Genomic DNA, 9,008 nt, shown 5'->3' on the forward strand with positions numbered 1-9,008 from the left:
ATTGCCAACATCATAATTGCGCTCAGCAGGTGAAAACTTTCTAGAAAAGAAGGCACATGGTTTCATCACCGAGCCATCAGAACTTCTTTGCGACAAAAAAGCCCCTGCTCCAATCTCAGAAGCATCAACCTCGACCTGAAACGGAAGCGAAACATCTGGCTGGCACAACACAGGGGCAGAAGAAAAACGATGCTTCAACTCCTGAAAAGCCTCCACAGCCGCAGAAGACCAATTGACCACATCAGCACCCTTCTTGGTCAAATCAGTCAACGGTTTAGCAACACTAGAAAAATTATTGATGAAGCGACGATAAAAATTAGCAAAGCCCAGGAACTTTTGCAGACTCTTCACAGATGTCGGCTGAGTCCAATCATAAAGCAATCCGAGTGCCAGAAAAAAACGCATCAACATCACGCAATGCCGGATCTCCTGGCGCAAGGGAAAATGACCAGTCTTGAGGGTCGCCACGTAACAAAGAAATAATGATTTTCACTTGTTGAACAGGGTCACCTGAGGAGCGAGGTTTCAAAGCAAGAAACAATTTACAATTATTTTTGAAATTCAGAAACTTAGATCTATCCCCAAAAAACAAATCAGGAATTGGAATCCTAGGCTCTAACATCGGATTCTGAACCACAAAATCTTGAATGTTTTGTACCCTTGCAGTGAGATTATCCATACAAGAGGACAGACCTTGAATGTCCATAGCTACACCTGTATCCTGAACCACCCAGAAGTAAAGGGGAAAAGAGAGACAAAACACACTGCAAAGAAAAAAAAATGGTCTCAGAACTTCTCTTATCCCTCTATTGAGATGCATTAATACTTTTGGCCACCTGTACTGTTATGACCTGGTGGTAAGGACAATAATGGACCTGGTGGTTAAGAGCACACGGAATGACCTGATAGTTACTAATAATATAGGACGAGCTCTGAGACGTGGGAACTCTGCTGACCGCAATCCCTAATCCTATCACACACACTAGAAATAGCCGTGGATTGCTCCTAACGCTCCCTATGCAACTCGACACAGCCTAAGAAACTAGCTAGCCCTAAAGATAGAAAAACAAAGCCTACCTTGCCTCAGAGAAATTCCCCAAAGGAAAAGGCAGCCCCCCACATATAATGACTGTGAGTAAAGATGAAAATTACAAACACAGAGATGAAATAGATTTAGCAAAGTGAGGCCCGACTTACTGAACAGACAGAGGATAGGAAAGGTAACTTTGCGGTCAGCACAAAAAACTACAAGAAGACCACGCAGAGGGCGCAAAAAGACCCTCCGCACCGACTCACGGTGCGGAGGCGCTCCCTCTGCGTCCCAGAGCTTCCAGCAAGCAAGACAAAAATCAAAATAGCAAGCTGGACAGAAAAATAGCAAAACAGAGAAAAACAAGCAGGAACTTAGCTTCTGCTGGGAAGACAGGTCACAAGAACGATCCAGGAGAGAACTAGACCAATACTGGAACATTGACAGGTGGCATGGAGCAATGATCTAAGTGGAGTTAAATAGAGCAGCCAGCTAACGAATTAACCTCGTCACCTGTGGAAGGAAACTCAGAAGCAGCAGCACCACTCACAACCACCAGAGGAAGCCCATGGACAGAACCAGCCGAAGTACCATTCATGACCACAGGAGGGAGCTCGACAACAGAATTCACAACAGATACGATAAAGAAGATATTGTGTGTAATATAGGACTGTATTCATGGAAGATAATATGGACATTATTGATGATTCAGGTATGGAGATACATGGCATTTTAGCAGGTCGTGAGGGCGCGGTGGAGTTTTTTGCAGATTGTAACCTGAAGGATGAACTGCAAATTATTAGTACTAAAACCTTGGAAACCAAAATGAATTCGCTTGCCGAAAAGGAAATTCGATTATTCTGGACAATAAAATCACTTAAATCTTACATAGAGTGCGATAGAGTAACCAGAGGATTACGTGTTTTTAAGGAAATATCCCAATTTCAGCACGATACTGTGTTTCAAGAAGAATGGGAAAAGATACATCTGCAATGCTCTCGCAACCTATTAATTCTGGTAACTAATCAAAATGAAAAAGAATATTCTCTCTTATGTCAAGAACTTGAAAAAGCTAAAAAAAGAATTGGCATCTCGAGTTACAGAGAGCCAGAACAAAAGTTTTATTAATAAATTGGAAAGAAAATTAACCTTGTTACAAATAGATATTAAACAACAAAAGAAAGAAAAGTTTTTGAGAGATAAAACCGATTACGATATGGGGCTTGTTTTTAAATGGAATAAAAATAAAAAACAACCTACTTTTTACAATAGAAATCGTTACCAAAAAGGAAATAAAACATATAAGAAAAAGAAACAAGATGGTTGGATCACTGATTCTGAATCTAGTGCCGCAGAGGACTCAGGAGAGATTGATGCAATTACACCAGTGAAAACTAAGGCACACAGTTTGCATCTCGGCTTTGGGAAAATGGCCGCCGCGATCTCTTCTGCACACGCGTGGCATCCGGTGCCATTTTCCTGAAGCCCCGTGCAGCAGAGCACTCCATCTGCGCACGCGCGGCCCCAGGAACATGGCCGCCCCCACCAATGACAGGGGGTAATAGCGCAGATCGCACGCTGCTTCTTCACGTGCGCGCAGTGGGTTCGTCACTGCGACATGCGCACACCACTACGCCACCAACGGAAAGCTGGGGAAGAAAAGAGCGATGTCACCACGCCCACCTGACCAGACCAGCCTGATTGACAGGCAAAAATGGCGACTTTGGTAATGTATTTCTCAGCATAGGTGGGGAATCGGGGTACACTACATACACTATAGTAACGCACAGCGCAGGCCCTATTTAACAGTATTTATATCCCAATCTGAAAAAACGGGGTGACAGGTTCCCTTTAAGAGTGTGAGAAAACTTCACCTTCATAAATACTTTCAGAAAGATAAACAACAAGCTTCAAATAGTGGTAATTTTCTAATGATGTCAAGCAATACGACAAAATTAGAGAACAATATAGGATCTCTTGGTTTTATGATTTATCCCTCAGAAGAAGACTCAGAAAAGAATGAAACGGCGCTGCTGCTTAGTTTAAACGATCCTGATATCTGTCAGTCTAGCGATTCTAGAAATGTATCTCCTCCCAATGTCAAACCCTTTAGAGGAGGTATTAAGTCTCGCTTTATTCCCCCTGTTGCTCCTGGTAACGCCATCGACCTCTTCCAAGATTTAGTTATTAAGGATGTAGAAGCAATTATTTATCAAAATCCTACAAAAAATCTTGATATTAAAGAATTATCAGCATTAAAAGAATTACAAAATTGGAACGATGTCGTTATCAGGAGAGCAGATAAAAGGGGGTAATATTGTTGTTCTGGATAAAGAATATTACATAAGAGAAGCCCTTTCGCAGTTAAATGATAAGACTACTTATTGTGTGTTACCTAGTAATCCAACTCATAAATATACAATTAAATTGAGGTAGTTATTAAGAAAATACGCAGAAAGAGGAGTGTTACCTAAAAAGCGTGCAGAAAGTTTATTATTAGAACACCCACAATTCCCATATTGGTATAGTATACCTAAAATTCATAAAAACATAAAGGAACCTCCAGGACGCCCTATAATTTCAGGGATTAATTCTGTCACTGAGGCATTGTCCCAGTATATTGATTGGTTATTAACCCCTTCAAGACCCAGCCTATTTTGACCTTAAAGACCTTGCCGTTTTTTGCAATTCTGACCAGTGTCCCTTTATGAGGTAATAACTCAGGAACGCTTCAACGGATCCTAGCGGTTCTGAGATTGTTTTTTCGTGACATATTGGGCTTCATGTTAGTGGTAAATTTAGGTCAATAAATTCTGCATTTATTTGTGATAAACACGGAAATTTGGCGAAAATTTTGAAAATTTCGCAATTTTCACATTTTGAATTTTTATTCTGTTAAACCAGAGAGATATGTGACACAAAATAGTTAATAAATAACATTTCCCACATGTTTACTTTACATCAGCACAATTTTGGAAACAAAATTTTTTTTTGTTAGGAAGTTATAAGGGTTAAAATTCGACCAGCGATTTGTCATTTTTACAACGAAATTTACAAAACCATTTTTTTAGGGACCACCTCACATTTGAAGTCAGTTTGAGGGGTCTATATGGCTGAAAATACCCAAAAGTGACACCATTCTAAAAACTGCACCCCTCAAGGTACTCAAAACCACATTCAAGAAGTTTATTAACCCTTCAGGTGCTTCACAGCAGCAGAAGCAACATGGAAGGAAAAAATGAACATTTAACTTTTTAGTCACAAAAATTATCTTTTAGCAACAATTTTTTTATTTTCCCAATGGTAAAAGGAGAAACTGAACCACGAAAGTTGTTGTCCAATTTGTCCTGAGTACGCTGATACCTCAAATGTGGGGGTAAACCACTGTTTTGGCGCACGGCAGGGCTTGGAAGGGAAGGAGCGCCATTTGACTTTTTGAATCAAAAATTGGCTCCACTCTTTAGCGGACACCATGTCCCGTTTGGAGAGCCCCCGTGTGCCTAAAAATTAAAGCTCCCCCACAAGTGACCCCATTTTGGAAACTAGACGCCCCAAGGAACTTATCTAGATGCATAGTGAGCACTTTGAACCCCCAGGTGCTTCACAAATTGATCCGTAAAAATGAAAAAGTACTTTTTTTTCACAAAAAAATTCTTTTAGCCTCAATTTTTTCATTTTCACATGGGCAACAGGATAAAATGGATCCTAAAATGTGTTGGGAAATTTCTCCTGAGTACACCAATACCTCACATGTGGAGGTAAACCACTGTTTGGGCACATGGTAAGGCTCGGAAGGGAAGGAGCGCCATTTGACTTTTTGAATGAAAAATTATTTCCATCGTTAGCGGACACCATGTCGCGTTTGGATAGCTCCTGTGTGCCTAAACATTGGCGCTCCCCCACAAGTGACCCCATTTTGGAAACTAGACCCCCCAAGGAACTAATTTAGATGCCTAGTGAGCACTTTAAACCCTCAGGTGCTTCACAAATTGATCTGTAAAAATGAAAAAGTAATTTTTTTTCACAAAAAAATTCTTTTCGCCTCAATTTTTTCATTTTCACATGGGCAGTAGGATAAAATGGATCATAAAATTTGTTGGGCAATTTCTCCCGAGTACGTCGATACCTCATATGTGGGGGTAAACCACTGTTTGGGCACTCGGCAGGGCTCGGAAGAGAAGGCGCGCCATTTGACTTTTTGAATGGAAAATTAGCTCCAATTGTTAGCGGACACCATGTCGCTTTGGAGAGCCCCTGTGTGCCTAAACATTGGAGCTCCCGCACAAGTGACCCCATTTTGGAAACTAGACCCCCCAAGGAACTTATCTAGATGCATATTGAGCACTTTAAACCCCCAGGTGCTTCACAGAAGTTTATAACGCAGAGCCATGAAAATAAAAAATAATTTTTCTTTCCTCAAAAATGATTTTTTAGCCTGGAATTTCCTATTTTGCCAAGGATAATAGGAGAAATTGGACCCCAAATATTGTTGTCCAGTTTGTCCTGAGTACGCTGATACCCCATATGTGGGGGTAAACCACTGTTTGGGCGCACGGCAGGGCTCGGAAGGGATGGCACGCCATTTGGCTTTTTAAATGGAAAATTAGCTCCAATCATTAGCGGACACCATGTCACGTTTGGAGAGCCCCTGTGTGCCTAAACATTGGAGATCCCCCAGAAATGACACCATTTTAGAAACTAGACCCCCAAAGGAACTAATCTAGATGTGTGGTGAGGACTTTGAACCCCCAAGTGCTTCACAGAAGTTTATAACGCAGAGCCATGAAAATAAAAAAAAAAATTATTTTCTCAAAAATGATCTTTTAGCCTGCAATTTTTTATTTTCCCAAGGGTAACAGGAGAAATTTGACCCCAAAAGTTGTTGTCCAGTTTCTCCTGAGTACGCTGATACCCCATATGTGGGGGTAAATCACTGTTTGGGCACATGCCGGGGCTCGGAAGTGAAGTAGTGACGTTTTGAAATGCAGACTTTGATGGAATGCTCTGTGGGCGTCACGTTGCGTTTGCAGAGCCCCTGATGTGGCTTAACAGTAGAAACCCCCCACAAGTGACCCCATTTTGGAAACTAGACCCCCAAAGGAACTTATCTAGATGTGTGGTGAGCACTTTGAACCCCCAAGTGCTTCATAGAAGTTTATAATGCAGAGCCGTGAAAATAATAAATACGTTTTCTTTCCTCAAAAATAATTATTTAGCCCAGAATTTTTTAATTTTCCCAAGGGTTACAGGAGAAATTGGACCCCAAAAGTTGTTGTCCAGTTTCTCCTGAGTACGCTGATACCCCATATGTGGGGGTAAACCACTGTTTGGGCACACGTCGGGGCTCAGAAGGGAAGTAGTGACTTTTGAAATGCAGACTTTGATGGAATGGTCTGCGGGTGTCACGTTGCGTTTGCAGAGCCCCTGGTGTGCCTAAACAGTAGAAACCCCCCACAAGTGACCCCATTTTAGAAACTAGACCCCCCAAGGAACTTATCTAGATATGTGGTGAGCACTTTGAACCCCCAAGTGCTTCACAGACGTTTACAACGCAGAGCCGTGAAAATAAAAAATCATTTTTCTTTCCTCAAAAATTATGTTTTAGCAAGCATTTTTTTAGATTCACAAGGGTAACAGGAGAAATTGGACCACAGTAATTGTTGCGCAGTTTGTCCTGAGTATGCTGGTACCCCATATGTGGGGGTAAACCACTGTTTGGGCACAAGTCAGGGCTCGGAAGTGAGGGAGCACCATTTGACTTTTTGAATACGAGATTGGCTGGAATCAATGGTGGCGCCATGTTGCGTTTGGAGACCCCTGATGTGCCTAAACAGTGGTAACCCCTCAATTCTAACTCCAACACTAACCCCAACTCACCCCTAACCCTAATCCCAACTGTAGCCATAATCCTAATCACAACCCTAACCCCAACACACCCCTAACCACAACACTAACCCCAACACACCCCTAACCCTAACCACAACCCTAATTCCAACCCTAACCCTAAGGCTATGTGCCCACGTTGCGGATTCGTGTGAGATATTTCCGCACCATTTTTGAAAAATCTGCGGGTAAAAGGCACTGTGTTTTACCTGCGGATTTTCCGCGGATTTCCAGTGTTTTTTGTGCGGATTTCACCTGCGGATTCCTATTGAGGAACAGGTGTAAAACGCTGCGGAATCCGCACAAAGAATTGACATGCTGCGGAAAATACAACGCAGCGTTTCCGCTCGGTATTTTCCGCACCATGGGCACAGCGGACTTGGTTTTTCATATGTTTACATGGTACTGTAAACCTGATGGAACACTGCTGCGAATCCGCAGCCAAATCCGCACCGTGTGCACATAGCCTAATTCTAAAGGTATGTGCACACGCTGCGGAAAACGCTGCGGATCCGCAGCAGTTTCCCATGAGTGTACAGTTCAATGTAAACCTATGGGAAACAAAAATCGCTGTACACATGCTGCGGAAAAACTGCACGGAAACGCAGCGGTTTACATTCCGCAGCATGTCACTTCTTTGTGCGGATTCCGCAGCGGTTTTACAACTGCTCCAATAGAAAATCGCAATTGTAAAACCGCAGTGAAATGCGCAGAAAAAAACGCGGTAAATCCGCCATAAATCCGCAGCGGTTTAGCACTGCGGATTTATCAAATCCGCAGCGGAAAAATCCGCAGAGGACCAGAATACGTGTGCACATTCCTAACCCTAACCCTAACCCTAACCCTAACCCTAGCCCTAACCCTACCCCTAACCCTAACCCTACCCCTAACCCTACCCCTAGCCCTACCCCTAGCCCTACCCCTAACCCTACCCCTAACCCTACCCCTAACCCTAACCCTACCCCTAACCCTAACCCTATTCTAACATTAGTGGAAAAAAAAAATTTCTTTATTTTTTTATTGTCCCTACCTATGGGGGTGACAAAGGGGGGGGGGGGGTCATTTATTATTTTTTTTATTTTGATCACTGAGATAGATTATATCTCAGTGATCAAAATGCACTTTGGAACGAATCTGCCGGCCGGCAGATTCGGCGGGCGCACTGCGCATGCGCCCGCCATTTTGGTAGATGGCGGCGCCCGGGAGAAGACGGACGGGACCACGGCTGGATCGGTAAGTATGATAGGGTGGGGGGGGACCACGGGGGGGGGGATCGGAGCACGGGGGGGGGGGGATCGGAGCACGGGGGGGAATCGGAGCGCGGGAGGGGTGGAACGGAGCGCGGGGGGCGTGGAACGGAGCACGGGGGGGCTGGAATGGAGCACGGGGGGGTGGAACGGAGCACGGGGGGGTGGATCGGAGTGCAGGGGGGGTGATTGGAGCACGGGGGGGTGATTGGAGCACGGGGGGAGCGGACACGAGCACGGGGGGGAGCGGAGCACTGGATGGAGGGGAGCCGGAGCAGTGTACCGGCCAGATCGGGGGGGTGGGGGGCGATCGGAGGGGTGGGTTGGGGGCACACTAGTATTTCCAGCCATGGCCGATGATATTTCAGCATCGGCCATGGCTGGATTGTAATATTTCACCCGTTATAATGGGTGAAATATTACAAATCGCTCTGATTGGCAGTTTCACTTTCAACAGCCAATCAGAGCGATCGTAGCCACGAGGGGGTGAAGCCACCCCCCCTGGGCTAAACTACCACTCCCCCTGTCCCTGCAGATCGGGTGAAATGGGAGTTAACCCTTTCACCCGGTCTGCAGGGACGCGATCTTTCCATGACGCCGCATAGGCGTCATGGGTCGGATTGGCACCGACTTTCATGACGCCTACGTGGCGTCATGGGTCGGGAAGGGGTTAAAACCAATACTACATACTATTCCTTCGTTCATTAAAGATTCTGGGGAGTTAATTTCCACTCTGAAAGAAGTGGATTGGCAACCCACTTTTTCATTAACATCAATAGATGTAGTAAATTTATATACCCGGATCCCAAAAGATAAAGGTATACAAGCAATACAAACTATTTTACAAA

This window comes from Ranitomeya imitator, chromosome 2, assembly GCF_032444005.1.
Source record: "Ranitomeya imitator isolate aRanImi1 chromosome 2, aRanImi1.pri, whole genome shotgun sequence".
Classification (NCBI taxonomy): Eukaryota; Metazoa; Chordata; class Amphibia; order Anura; family Dendrobatidae; genus Ranitomeya; species Ranitomeya imitator.